Consider the following 15604-nt stretch of genomic DNA (forward strand, 5'->3'; position numbering starts at 1 on the left):
GAAATGAGCTGAGTGACAGGAAGCAGAGGGTGGTGGTGAATGGATGTTTATCAGACTGGAGGAAGGTTTATAGTGGAGTTCCTCAGGGATCAGTATTAGGAGGTCCGTTTCCTTTTATGAATGACCTGGACTCGGTGTATAGAGCACAATTACAACATTTACATATGACACAAAACCTGGAAATATTGTGAAGTGTGGGGAGGATAGTGAAAGGTTTCAAAAGGACATAGACAGGCTGGTGGAATGGGCAAACATGTGGCAGATGAAATTTAATGCAGAGAATTGTGAAGTGATGCATTTTGGGAGGAAGAATGAGGAGAGACAATATAAAATAAAGGATACAATTCTAAAGGGGGTGCAGGAGCAGAGGGACGTGGGGGTATATGTGCACAAATCATTGAAGGTGGCAGGACAGGTTGAGAAAGCAGTTAATAAAACATACAGTATCTTGGGCATAGAGTGTAAAAGTAAGGAGGTTATAATATACCTGCATAAAACACTGATTCAGCCACAGCTGGAGTATTGTGTCCAGTTCTGGGCATTATATTTAAGAAAGGATGTGAAGGCATTAGAGAGGGTGCAGGAAAGGTTTACAAGAATGGTTCCATGGATGAGGAACTTCAGTTCTGAAGATAGATTGGAGAAGCTGGGGGCATTCTCTTTAGGGAAGAGAAGATTAAGAGGAGATTTGACGGAGGTGTTCAAAATGCTGAGAGGTCTGGACAGAGTTCCTATTGGCTGAAGGAGCAGGAGCCAGAGGGCACTGATTTAAGGTGAATGGCAAAGGAAACAATGACAATAGGGGGAGAGTCCTCCCTCCACAGCGAGCGGCAGGATCGAGAATGCACTGCCTGAGAGTGCGGGGACAAAGATTCAAAAGAGAATTGGAGCATTATCCAAAGAGGAAAAAATGTTCAGAGTCACGGGGCAAAGCCAGGGTGGGGGTGGGTCCAGGCGGGGGTGGGTCCAGGCGGGGGTGGGTCCAGGCGGGGGTGGGTCCAGGCGGGGGTGGGTCCAGGCGGGGGTGGGTCCAGGCGGGAGTGGGTCCAGGCGGGGGTGGGTCCAGGCGGGGGTGGGTCCAGGCGGGGGTGGGTCCAGGCGGGTTGCTGTTGCAGAGAGCAAGCAAGGACACTACAGGCTGAATGGCCTCTTTTTTAACCATTCTATTATTCACACGCAGATGTCAGGCAATTTCATAAGTTACAATAAAGTAATTTTGATATTTTGATATTTAATATATATATTGCAATTAAGCTGCAATTGGAACCAAGCAAAAGTTTCCAAAAGTGCACATAACACACAGAATGGGCACAGATCTCTCTCAATTTATCACCTACCCATTTTCCAATGAATAACAGCCACTCCTTATAGCTCAAGAACATTATGTGTTACTCGTTGTAAACTCTCTGCTGCAATGTTGCTCACAGCCCCAGATAACTGATTCAGTGCTTTCTAGATCAGCCAGTCCTTTCGTTCTGTTTTAATTTGCTTGAATATAAGATTAAGTAAGGTTATATTATGTATTTTGTTTACTGGCATCCAAAGACCCCAGTCCCACATCACAATCACTACACTGCAAAGCTGCTCATTCCTGTCAAGGATCCGCAGCTCACTGTAAACTGTGGAATGTCAAATGCCTGGTGTGGAATGTGGAATACAGGACATGGAATGTCTGAGGCATCAATCCCAAGGTTCAGCTCCAGAAACAGTGTTCATGCAGGGGGTTGTGAATCTTTGGAATTCTGTACTCCAGAGGCTGTGGATCCTCAGGGGATGAGTATATTGAAAACTGAGACGGAGAGATGATTGGGCATTAAGGGAAATGAGGGATGTGGCGATAGGGCAAGAAAGTGGACTTGGTGTAGATCAGTCATGAGCTTATTGAATGGTGGAGCAGATTCGAGGGGCTGAATGGCCTCCTTCTGCTCCTGTTCCTTACGTGGATCAGCTTGCAGTTTGATTGTTCCTCCGCTGGCAGCTTATTAATTCTCCTAATCCATGTCGTGGTTAAGTTAGGTGGTCTCCAGGCTTGCTCCATTCAGCCAAACATTGTTTGGAGGTGGCAGGGGATTGGCTGCCCGGGTTGAGAGTGGGCTGGTGGGCACGGGGACATCCTGCTCCGGCAGGTGCTGAGAACCAGGGCCACACTTAATGGGCGGCTGCCAATAATGTGACTGTCTCCGGGACTGCCACGCTACAGAGGTTGGGTGCCCACACCCAAGGGTTCATGGCCCAATCAGAGGGCTGGCAGCTCATTAGCCACCTCACATGGCACAGGGCACCGTCCCCTCCCCCACCTTTTTCCCACTACTGTTAAAGTGCCAGCGGCAGCGGGAAGAGACCCTTAATCAGCCACAGGTGGTTCAGCTGGGACTCCGGGTGGGTGGGTCCCTCTGGCCCCCTTTTCCCGCAGCAAAATGGCAGGTGACAGGAAGACAACAGACACCCCCCCCTCCCCCACCCACCCACTCCCCCTCCCCCACCCACGGCCGCCCCACCCACCCACCCCCCTCCCCCACCCACCCCCCTCCCCCACCCACTGCCGCCCCACCCACCCCACCCCACCTACCGCCGCCCCACCCCACCCACCGCCGCCCCACCCACCCACCCCCCCCTCCCCAACCCACCGCCACCCCACCCCTCCCCCACCGCCCACAGCCTCCCCGCCCCACCCCTCCCCCATCCCCCACAGCCTCCCCGTGCCGTTTTGCTGCTCTTCCCATCTCCAAGCTTGTCTTCGAAGATTCTGGCCTGGATACGGATGTTTCCTGAGGATCACGTAGGGGCAGAATGTATCTGAAAACTGAGCAGAGAGATTACTGTGATAAAAACAAAAAGCTAAAAGCTACTGCGGATGCTGGAAATCCAAAACAAAAACAGAATTACCTGGAAAAACTCAGCAGGTCTGGCAGCATCGGTGGAGAAGAAATCAGTTAACGTTTCGAGTCTTCATGACCCTTCGTTCTGCCGAAGGGTCATGAAGACCCGAAACGTTAACTGATTTCTTCTCCGCCGATGCTGCCAGACCTGCTGAGTTTTTCCAGGTAATTCTGTTTTTGTTTTTGAGAGATTACTGTCCCTGTCTGGCAGGTCACCTGCTCTTTTCATTACTTGGACAGAGAATAGGCCTGGCTAGCCATGAATATTCTGACTGCTCGGAGTGTGTTGTTCTGCAGTGAGAGGGAAAATGACTAAATCTCCCCTCTAATTACAAAAATGGAAATAACGACATAATGTGGGGACCCTGAAGACTGAAATGCTGAGGATCAAATGCAATTCAGGAATTTATTAAAAACCTGTGACGATTCGGATCACATCATATCCACAAGAAAACAGCTCGAAAGGTTTTTGTATTTTTTAAGATTTAGAGGCTGTGTTCAACACTTCACTTCAGTCCTGTCACCATCTGGCATTAGATATTTTCTCGGGTTCGTGAACACTTTTTGGAAATGGATCAATGTGTTCACTCCAACCCAGAGCGAACCTTCACCAGCCTAGGAACAATATACAACCATCAAACACACACTTCATTATTCTATTCAGTACATTAAAGATGTCATTCCCTCTCTTCTTAAATAGACTTTAACTGAAGTTTATTGTGGTAGCATCAACCTCACCAATAATCTCTCAGCTCAATGGGCACAGGTTTGAATTGCTGAGCTCCCCTGGGTCTGGCTGGACAACAGAAACTGATTCTGGGATTAGTCTCAGATTGGAAACTGGCTTTGTATTGAAATTAAACATAGGCCTGATTGGTTATTCTGAAATGAACCTAGTTTATGCAAACTCACCTCATAACCTAACCCTACGAGCCCTGGTAACATTCTGGTGAACGTATCCAAGGCCAATATCTCCTTTCTAAAGTGCAGTGTCCTGAGCTGTACACAGTTACACCAGACGTGGTCTAACCTGGGCTTTGTAAATGTAGCAAAACCTGCCTCCCCCACCCCCTCATTGTAAAGGTTAATATTCTTTAACCTTTTAGATTTTTTGATGTACCTGACTACCACATTTTAGTGATCTGTGTGTGTGGACCCCTATACCTCTTTGGGCCTGCACTGTTCCTAACTTCCCACCATTTCAATCATATACAGAACTGTCGTTTTCTAGTGCAAAATGGATAACCTCACACTTGCATGAGTTGAAATTCACAGTTTTGCCCACCTGCCTGATCTATCAATGTCTCTTTGTAAAGTTATGCTCCTGTCTACGCTACTTAGAATAGCACTAATCTTTGTGTCTTCAGCAAACTTGGATGTGTGGCTTTCTGTTGTGTTATCCAAATAGATTGTGTATAATGAATAGTTGAGGTTACAGCACAGATCTTTGTGGGATATCACTGGTCACTTCTTCTGATTCGAGTACATATCTATTGTCCCTACGTTCTGTCTTCTACCATCTGAACTGTTTTCCAACTAATCTCCTAAAGAGGTTCACAATACTTGAGCTTTAATAGTTTACAGCCCCTCCTGTGGCTCCTTATTAAATGCCTCCTGGAAGTCCATGTAAGCGCCATCCATTGACATTTCCCCATTCTACTACTTTCGTTACTTCCTCAGAAAATTCAGTTAAGTTCATTAAACACTCTTACCTTTTACGAATCTCTCAAATTTCTCTCAGTCCTGAGGCAACTCTGTCTTTCATTACACATTCCAATCACTTCCCCGAAACAGATGTTAGACTAAGCAGCCTATAATCCCCAGCCTTCTCTTTCTCAGCGTTCTTACATAATGTAAGTAAATTTGCAATTTTCAAATTTAAGCATCGATTCCTGAATTGAGAAAGTTTTGGAAGATTCTGGCTAAAGCATCTGCCATTTCCTCACCACAGGCCATGGAAACCATCAGTTTCTGAGGATTTGTCAGTCTTTAATGTCACTGCTTTTTCTCATACTCTAGTCCTTGATTTGTCATTAATTGCCCTGGAGTGTCATGTACCTAATCCTCTACTAGACTGACACACGTAATTATCCAACCAGTCTGCCATTTCCTTCTTTTAATTTGCAATATCATCCACATCAGCTCTTAAAGACTCCCCATTATCATTGGCTAACCTTTCCTTCACACAGATATAGGGTAGGGTTGTTAGGTTGGCGGAGGGGTGTGATTGGTGGGCCCGAGAGTGGCTGAGGAATGGACCACCAGCTGCGATAGGCCCCCAACCACGATTTCACACGGGCTGGTCAATTAACGGGCAGCCAGTGTGAAGCGCGCGCTGAAAAGCTCAGCACTGCCGGGGAGGGGGGCGCGAGAGGAGGGTGGGCACTGATGTCAGCGCGGGCGTGGGGGAGGGAATGCTCAAAGAAAGCTCCCTGAAGGCAGAGAGCAGCCTCAGGGAGCTGAAGACCTGAAAACCATTAAATAAAGTTTGTAAAATCAGGAAAGAAATGTCCATGCATCAGAATCAGTCACCTGAACATATTGATGATCAAAATGCTCTCCATAGATTTTTAATCTTTATTTAATAACGGAAACCTCATCCTGCCCTTGGATGAAGTTTCTTCAAAAAGGCAAAGTCCACCTGGCCGATTTGCCCACCCGCCAACCGTAAGGTTGGATGGGCCACAAAAAAATCGGGGACAATTGGAACTCTAACAATGGGCACGCTTCCCACACTTGGGCGTGTGTCTGCTGACTGAACTATCACGTGTGCGCGGGATGACATCGGAACGCACACCCGACGTCACCTCGTGCGATTTCACATCCGGTCAGGGACGGGCGCCCTCGCTCACTCGCTCGCCAACCTAAACATTCTGCCCATTGGGTTTTCCTCCTGATACTCTTACCAAACCTTCCCGATAGATTTTCTGTGGGGGAGTTTCTATTCGTTGCCATTATGGCTACTGAGTGTTTTCCCAGCCACGAGGGGAGTGCCTTTAAGATCAAGAGGAGCGTCTGTTTTTAGTAAAGATATTAAGAGTTGCTGTATGTTTAACTTCTACGAACGATGAGTTGAATAATGAGGCTCTTGTAGGTTTTTCCACTGTGAACTAAGAGGGATTGAGCTGTATACAAATTGATTCAGGCAATGGATCCTCACCAGTAACATCTCCTAAAACAGCAATAATTCAAAAGAATTCTGATAAATGAGAGCCCAGTGGTAATAATTTCTTCTGTTAGAGCCTCGCTGACGTTGGTCTCTGTATTTATATTGGATTGTCCTAGTGTTCTGCTACCCAAAAGCTACCGGTCAGGAAAGAATTCAGTAAAGATATAAATATTTACTGGAAGTGCCTGTGTTCTGATTGGTCCCAGGCCATGGCAAGATGCCCAGTTTAACGCAACTTCTGAGTATTAACAATGCACGTTCTACTTGTAACTCCTTTTATGGTCAGAAAACTCCATCCAATAGATACCAGACGGTGAGAATAAATCAACAAGCTACGTGCTTCCAGACCCTTGACATGGAGTGAGCTAGTTTGGAAGGCGAGTGGACTTGCTGGGCCTCTCACACAATTCAGCAATTGCAAAGTTATTTTGCTCTGTAAATGCTGCAGTCAGGGGCTTGGGGTTAGCTGCATCATTCAAGGACAGCAATGCAGCAGAAAATTATTAGCTGCGGGTCGGGAGGAGGACAGTTAGCGAAGGAGCCAAACAACAACAGAAACTTGCATTTACATAGCACCTTTTAATGTGGGAAGATGTCTCAGGGTGCTTGACAGAGAGCTAATCCGAAGTAGTCACTCAGCCAGAGAAGGAGATATTAGGAGGAGTGAGAAAACAACCTGGTCAAAGGCATGGGCTTCAAAGAGATTTTAAAGGAATGAAGAAGGTCGAGAGGTTTGGAGAGTGAATTCTGGAGATGAGCAAGAGGCCAGAGTTGAAAGAGCAGAGTGATCTCGGAGGGTTGTAGGGACTGGAGGAGGTTACAGAGATAGGGAGGGTTGTAGGGGCTGGAGGAGGTTACAGAGATAGGGCTGGAAGAGGTTACAGTGATAGGGTTGTAGGGTCTGGAGAAGGTTACAGAGATAGGGAGGGTTGTAAGGGCTGGAGGAGATTACAGGGAGAGAGAGTTGTAGGGGCTGCGGGAGTTTACAGAGATAGGGCTGGAGGAGGTTACAGAGATAGGGAGGGTTGTAGGGCCAGGAGGATGTTTCAGAGATAGGGAGGGTTGTAGGGCCTGGAGAAGGTTACAGAGATAGGGAGGGTTGTAGGGGCTGGAGGAGGTTACAGAGATAGGAAGGGTTGTAGGGTCTGGAGAAGATTACAGAGATAGGAAGGGTTGTAGGGCCTGGAGGAGGTTACAGTGATAGGGAGAACGAGTTTGGGGAGAGTGACCATGCTGAGCAGGAGTATTCCCTCTGGAGGTAGTTGATGACATCACAGGGTGAGGGCAGGGCCTCAAAATGAATTGGCGATGATTTCCTAGTGGGAAGAGCCCCTGAAGAGTTTCAGTCCAGGAAACTCCCAGCCAATGTTGGAAAGTCTGTAATCTGAGTTACTTTCCAGGTCTGCAGGATTATTTTTAGGGAAGCATAGTGCGGAAGGTGAAGAATTTTATCATAGTGGAAGCTGATTGGTTGAATTTTGTTTTGGCGATGAAGTTTCAAAATAACATTATGACTGGGGGTTAAGGCTGGTGAAATATGATTGGTGAACAACTAAATTAGAAATTAACCAAATAAAAAAAGAGGTAAAATCCTTGAAATAAATTCCTCAGGCCATTACATGAAGGGGAGTAGTGAGTTTAATTAACCCATTAACGTGGAAAACAGTTCCTGAATTGAAATAGAATCTTACAGAGTCCATTTGGCCCATTGAGTCTGCACTGGCTCTTAGAAAGTAACTTTTTATTATATAGTCATTCTTGGGATATGGGCTTCGCTGGCTAGGCCATCATTTATTGCCCATCCCTAATTGCCCTTGTTCAGAGGGGCATTTAAGAGTCAACCACATTGCTGTGGATCTGGAGTCACATGTAGGCCAGACCAGGTAAGGACGGCAGATTTCCTCCCCTAAAGGAGATTAGTGAGCCAGATGGGTTTTTATAACAATTGACAATGGTTTCATGGTCATCATCAGACTTTTTAATTCCAGATTTTTTATTGAATTCAAATTCCATCATTTGCTGTGGTGCAATTCAAACCTGGGTCCGCAGAGCGTTACCCTGGACCTCTGGAGTACCAGTCCAGGGACAATACCACGACACCACCGCCCCTGTAAATCCAGCCATTCCCAGGATAGCACTCTGGAGAGCCGCTATTGGGTAATTGTATTCAATGTCACCCCTTGGGATTTTCCTAATGAGGAAGAAACCAGTTCACACAAAATGGTCACAGTGTGTACACCAGATGTGAGAAACCCAGGAAACTTTAATAAATATCCATACAGTTGAGTGCATATACAAACATACTCATTTCCTCAGAATTACATTTTTCCAGGGAGCATGAGCTGGTAGAATTAGACAGAGTATAAAGCACAGAAACAGGCTATTTAGCCCAACTGATCTGTGCTATGCTGTGGTGCTCCATCCTATTCCTTTCTCCATCATGTGTTTATCCAGCTTCCCCTTAACTCAATATTACTCACCTCAACCACTGCCTATGGTAGTGAGTCTCACATTCTCACCACTCCCAGTATAAAAAGGTTTCTCCTGAATTCCCGATTGGATTTATTAGTGACTGTCTCAAATTGATGGCCATAAGAACATAAGTATTAGGGGCAGGAGTAGGGCATTTGACCCCCTGCCTGTTCTGCCATTCAATAAGATCATGGCTGATCTGACTGTGGTCTTATCTTCACTTTCCTGTCTGCTCCCCCATCAACATTGACTCCCTTGTCAATCGAAAATCTGTCTAACGCAGCCATGAATATTTTCAGTGACCCAGCCTCCACTGGTCTCTGGGGAAGAGAATTCCACTGACTAACAACCCTCTGAGAGAAAAAATTCCTCCTCATCTCCATCTTAAATGGGAGAACCCTTATTTTTAAACTGTGTCCCCTAGTTCCAGATTCCCTCACAAGGGGAAAACATCCTCTCAGCATCTGCCCTGTCAAGCGCCCTCTCAGAGTCTTATATGTTTCAATAAGGTCTCTCAGTTTTGGACTTGCCCACAATTGAAGCACCTTCTCAATGTCTACCCTATCAAATACTTTCATCATTTCAAAATCTCTGTTTGTTACCCTTCAGCCAACTTCTGTTTTCGAGAGAAAAGTGCCCCAATCTGTTCGGCCTTTCCTGATGGGTATAAGCTCTCAGCTCTAATACCATCCTCGTGAAACTCTTTTTCCACCTTGTCCAGTGCCTCTAAATCTTTTTACCCCAGGTTGAAACTATGAAAACTGACAGTGAAGTGTCCTTTCCAAATAGCACATTGAAACAGCCTGACTTGGGAGAAACCTGAAGGAGTCGAACCATAATCCCTTCCCTTTGGTGCATTTGGTATCCAGTTTATAGTTGCACCAACATAATCCAATTAAAGCTTAATTGAGTCTGTCTTGTGAAAGGAAGAGTCTGTCACACTTACAAAAAGCCATTCTCAAGGCCTGTTCTATGTGATTTTGCCTTTATTGGTTATCAATAGCACTTTGTACATTGAGTTTGGCACTCAATAGACCAACTGTCCTCCCAAGAAAGGAGTCCATGGATAGTAAGTCGACATGAGGTTGAAAGAATAATTACATTTTAAGCCTGGAAATGCTGGAGGCTGTTAGCAAACTGGTTTCAGCAATTTTACTTTGTTCAGTGTCTGTGCGATCTTACACCATCAGTAATAGGCATTACCATGAGTGCATTCAAGAGATGTAGAGAGTAGGAAATTGCGTCAATATTAATTAGCGTAGACAGGTTGAGTGTTCCACTGCTAACTGTACGGTGATTCAGGAATCTGGAGACTCTTGGCATCCATGGAATGTAGCATTCTGACTCTCAACACTGACACAGAAAAAGTATGTTCGTAATCACTTTCAAGATATCCTCTTTTTATTCTTTCCAAACTTGGTGTGCCTTCAGAACAGAGGCTGTGTTTGACCTTTCACCTGGGTTCTCTGTGCAAAAAAAAGACTCCTGTGATGTTACTCATTTAAGGATTACATACGAGACACTGGGATTGGACAAGTCAATGTGCAGTGTATAAAACAAGTACATGGGTGGTCTATAATAGGCCCATGTTTTTCTGTTCATGAGTTACATTGACATGTACCATAGATCCACAAGGTCACAGTTTAGTCGCAGTTCTCATTAATGTCTTATGTCATTGGTACTGACAGGTCCTGGTGTTCTCATCTCAGATTGATCCACCAATGAGGCATCAGCACAAAGAAATAACCCTTTCCAAACCTCCAGGCTCAGCATAAACCAATAGCAGCATTGAGTTTCCTTCAGATTTGAGGATTGGGTTCAGGAAGAGCCCATAGGTCTAGGACCGCAGTTGTAGATCAGGAGCATCTAAAATGTAGCAGTTTAAAGGCTTTCATCTTTCTGCTTTCATCACTTGCTGGGTGAGTTGCGTCCCTAACCGGTAATATCTGTGGAGAACAGCCTCACCTGTAGACTTAAAAAGAGAGAACTTGCATTTCTATAATGCCTTTCATGACCTCAGGACATCCCAGAGTGCTTTACCATCAATTTTCCTCCTTTATTCTTTCATGGGATGTGGGTGTCTCTGGCAAGACCAGAATTTGTGGCCCATCCTTAATTGCCCTTGAACTAAGTGGCTTACAGTTAAGAGTCAACCACATTGCTGTGGGTCTGGAGTCACATGTAGGCCAGACCAGGGTAAAGACAGCAGATTTCCAAAAGGACAATAGTGAACCAGATGAGTTTTTACAATAATGATAGTTGCATGTTCACCATCACTGAGACTAGCTTTATATTCTAGATTTTATTAATTAAATTTAAATTCCACCAGCTGCCGCGGTGGGATTTGAACCCATGGACCCAGAGCTTTAGTTTGAGACCCTCTGGATCACTAGTCCAGTGATGTTGCCACTATGTCATCATCTCGCCGCTTTTAATTAAGTCAATTAGTAATTCTGAAGTGCTGCCACTGTCATATTTCAGAAAGCATGGCAGCCAATTTGTGCATAGCAAGCTCCCACAAACAGCAATAAGATAAATGACCAGATGACCTCTTTTAAATGTTGGCAGATTGATGAATGTTGACCAATTCACGCTATTAGTCCTGCTCCCAACCAGTGAACCTGGAAAGTTTTCTTCTTCCAATCAGGGATGTATTTATGCAATGTTGAGACGGTAAAAAAAACCCACAAAATCAGGAGAAATTCCTGTTGTGCAGTTAATAACTCTGGTAGCAATTTGATCCTGTTTCAGATGTCTGGCTCCAACCAGATGTGCAGTTTCACATCTGTCCATGGCTGATCTAACAAGGGAGCGTGAAATTAACTGAAACCAATTTCTCAGTGTTGAAAGACTGTGAGCCATCGCCTTAATTCTCCTGAGCTGTTTCACAGCTGCTATTTGAAGCGTTTAATCTTAAGGTCTATGATATTGGAAACTGATGCATGGGCTGGTTACCTAAGACTTCAGTAACTAAGACTTCAGCAGCATTTACACTCCAGCTGTTATCCTCGGTCAGAAATGGTTTTGCTTCAAATTCATTCTGAGGTTATAAGGATAAATTCTCCAAGAATTCTACCCCACTATCATAAGATCATAAAACCTTACCACACAGAAGGAGGCTATTCGGCCCATCATTCCTGTGCTGGCTCTTTGAAAGAGCTATCCAATTAGTCCCACACCCCTGCTCTTTCCCTATGGTTCTGAATGCGTGGCTGGTGAAAATTGATCAAACACAGCACACTTCTCCTGATTTTTAGTCCAGTGATCTCAATGAATTTACACCCATCCGGTAAACGCAGATTAAATCTGGAGTCCAGGTCGACCCTGACACGGAGTAAATTAAACTGAGTCAGGGTTGACCCTGACACAGAATGATCGAATTCTATGTGTTCCTGTGGACCTGGATAAGTCAGTCTGTCTAAGGCTGTCAGTGGAAATCTCCCTCTGTCCCTCTCTCTTAATGTAGCAAATATATGGGGTCGAATTTTCTTCAGAATTGTTGCCTTTATTTGGTTTTTTTTGCAATGGAATGAATGCAATGAGACAGTGAGTGAAGCACGCTTGGTTTAAAAAAAACTGCACTCGAATTCTCCCCTCAGAAAGCAGCTATTTTTGGGAACTTGCTGTGTGAAAATTGGCTGCCGCATTTCCTACATTAGAATAGTGGCTACATTTCAAAAAGTACTTCATTGGTTGTAAAACACTTTGGGACGTCCTGAGATCATGAAAGATGCTATTGAAACGCAACTTCTGTCTTTCTTTCACTGTCTGCACTCGGTGCAGGAAGAGGGCAGACATGAACCTGCTAACAAAGAACACAACTTGACTGAAGTTGTTTCAGTCAAACAATGATAACTGTTTGACACATTTCTAATGGAAAAAATTCAAGGTGATGTTTCTCAGCTCCAACAAGGTTCCTGCTCTAATAGCATCAATACAGTATTCAAAACAATCCCACAAGTGTAATCCCTGAATTTGAGTCAGTTCTGAGTCGGTAACAAACTCTCAGCTGTTTCAGACATTGTGAAATAATAGACTAAATTATGAGAAAACAAATGCCTGTAATGTGTATCCAGCTGTAGCTCAGCTCTCAGACACGCTGTCAAAGGCTAGGTCAGTGATTTCACCATCCCACAGATTGGCTAACAGAATCAAACCATTAAAATATTGCAAACTGAGTCAGAGGGAAAGTGAGTCAAAATGGATTGACCTGTGACTTGACCTCTGCAATTGTAGACTGTGTTGCCCAACTGCTCCAGAAATCCCCAGTGCTCCATCTCCTGCCCACTCTGAGCGTGGGGATCAGTGTAGAGGCATTCACTGTTTGTAAAAGAACTGGAACAATGCCACACAACAAGCGGAGAGAGGAGGGGTAGAGGCTTCCAATGGTAGATTTCGATGAGGAAAGATGGGGCGGAGCACAAACACCAGCATGGAATGGTTGGGCTGAATGGCCTGTTTCTGTGCCGTCTATCCCATGTAACCCGATATAACGTAGGTAAATGTATGTCATGTAGGTTAAAAACAATGGCACCAAAACTCAGGTGTGAGTGAGCTGGAAGGGTTCAGGTTCAATCTCCCCTTTAAAGTTCAGTTGCTGGGCGCAGTTAGTTTTATTCGGTGCTGTGACCACAGTGAGTGTGTGGTATTTCTCAGGGAACAAGTCCTGAGCGGTACCACACACTCACACAACCTCAAGGAGACATTGCTCAGGCCCTAGGTACACAATGGGTTCCCAGCCCACGTCGGCGAATTCAATTGCAACGTATTTCTAGTTGGGACGTGGGTGCTGGCAAGGCCGCAGTTAATGCCTGAGGGTGTTAAGGGTCAATCGTGCAGCATGGGACTGCAGTCACCTGTGGCCCAGACTCGGGATGGGGCATAGCTTCCATCCCCTGAAGGATAATAGTGACCAGTTCTTTTCCTTTGTGACAGTTCAGCATGTTTGAGGTTTTTTTTCTGATGTAAACCCAATTCAGTTTAACAACCCCTCAGCTGTTAGTTCAGTACCAAAGCCAATAGGCTTAAGATGATAAGAAATTGGAGGAGTGGGCCATTCAGCCCATCAGACCTGCTACACCATTCAGTAAGATCATGGCCTTCATTTCACTTTCCTGCCTGTCCCCCATTCCCTCGACCCCCTTGTCGATCAAAGATCTGTCTAACTCAGTCTTGAATATATCCAATGACCCAGCCTCCTCTGCTCTCTGAGGAAGAGAATTCCAAACACTGATGGCCCTCCTGAGAGAAGAAATTCCTCCTCATCTCCGTCTTAAATGAGAGAGCCCTTATTTTTAAACTGTGCCCTCGCATTCTAGACACCACCCCCCAACCCCCACCCACCCCTAGGAGGGGAAACATCCTCTTAGCATCTACCCTGTCAAGCTCCCTCAAAATCTTATATGTTTCAATTAAATCACCTTCTTCTAAATAAAATACAGGCCCAACTTGCACCTTTCCTCATGATAAGACAACCCCTTCATCCCAGGAAGTGAACCTTTTCTAAACTGCTTCCAATTCAAAGATGTCCCTACTTTAGGAGACCAAAGCTGTGTACAGTACTCTAGGTGAAGGCCCTGGACAGTTGTAGCAAAACTTCCCTACTTTTATACTCCACCCACTTTTTGTGATTCATGCACCCGGACACCCAGATCCCTCTGTACTGCAGCATTCTGCAGCTTCTCTCCAATTAAATAATATCCTGCTTTTCCATTCTTCCCGCTACAGTAGACAAACTCACATTTTCCCACATTACACTCCATCCTGAGGTGATGAAAGACGCTATAGAAATGCACATTCTTTCTGTTTGTTTATGATTAGGACAAAGTGTAGTTTTGTGTCAGGGTCCCTGGTGTAGTGTCCTATAGCCAACATGCCACAGGTCGGTGTTCCTCACCCATACCCTGTCAATGATGAAGGAAATGCTGCCTCGGTCTCGTTTGTAAGGAGACCATTTTGAAGTTATCTCCGATGTTCAGGGGGTCTGCTCACAATCCTCGGCCTTTAGCCCCCCGTTGCTGCCAATCTGGTCTGGTTTTACCAGGTGCACTCTGCAGCTCTCTGTAAGGGCAAGGGGAATTGAAATGTTCAGAGTACAGATCTCCTACCCCTTGTCCTGTCCCTGTCGTCCCATCTGCCCCACTGGCCTAGTGAGGGGCAAAAGGTTCTTATAACCCCTCCATTCCAAAGTCCAATGGATACCTCAATTCAAGAAAGGAGGGAAACAGAAAGCAGGAATGGTTAGTCACAGGGAAAATGCGAGAATCCATTATTAGGGAGGTAGTAGCTGGACATTTAGAAAATCATAATACAGTTAGGTAGAGTCAACATGGCTTTGTGAAAGGGAAACTGTGTTTGACATATTTATTAGAGCTCTTTGAGGATGTAACAAGCAGGGTGGATAAAGGGGAACCAGTAGATGGAGTGTAGTTGGATTTCCAAACGGCATTTGATAAGGTGTCATATAAAAGGTTACTCCATAAGATAAGAGTTCATGGTGCTAGGGGTGATATATTAGTAAGTTGTGAGAAGGACATAATAAAGAGTCTGCAAAGGGATATAGAAAGGTTAAGTAATGGGTAAAAATTTGGCAGGTGCCCCGGCCCATTAAGCTACTGGAGAAACGTTAAAACCCTCAAAAGCTGCACAATCAAATAGGCACAGGCAGTCTCAACACGTCAGACCACAAGGGGAAAGAACAATTTCATCCTTTCCAGGTGTTCCCCCGTTCCTGGGGATTCCCTGTTCCAGGTGTTCCCCTGCTCCTGGGGTTTCCCTGTTCCTGGGGATTCCCTGTTCCAGGTGTTCCCCTGTTCCAGGTGTTCCCCTGTTCCTGGGGATTCCCTGTTCCAGGTGTTCCCCAGTTCCTGGGGATTCCCTGTTCCAGGTGTTCCCCTGTTCCTGGGGATTCCCTGTTCCAGGTGTTCCCCAGTTCCTGGGGATTCCCTGTTCCAGGTGTTCCCCAGTTCCTGGGGATTCCCTGTTCCTGGGGATTCCCTGTTCCAGGTGTTCCCCTGTTCCAGGTGTTCCCCTGTTCCTGGGGATTTCCTGCTCCAGGTGTTTCCCTGTTCCAGGTGTTTCCCTG

General features: G+C 45.5%; 1 protein-coding gene across 1 annotated transcript in view; it reads left to right on the top strand.

Annotated features, from left to right (window-relative positions):
* The window catches only part of LOC144683063 (uncharacterized), a 184582-nt gene that overhangs the window by 11916 nt on the left and 157062 nt on the right, over window positions 1–15604 (top strand). The gene's annotated exons all lie outside the window — the stretch shown is intronic.

This window comes from Cetorhinus maximus, chromosome 7, assembly GCF_964194155.1.
Source record: "Cetorhinus maximus chromosome 7, sCetMax3.hap1.1, whole genome shotgun sequence".
NCBI lineage: Eukaryota > Metazoa > Chordata > Chondrichthyes > Lamniformes > Cetorhinidae > Cetorhinus > Cetorhinus maximus.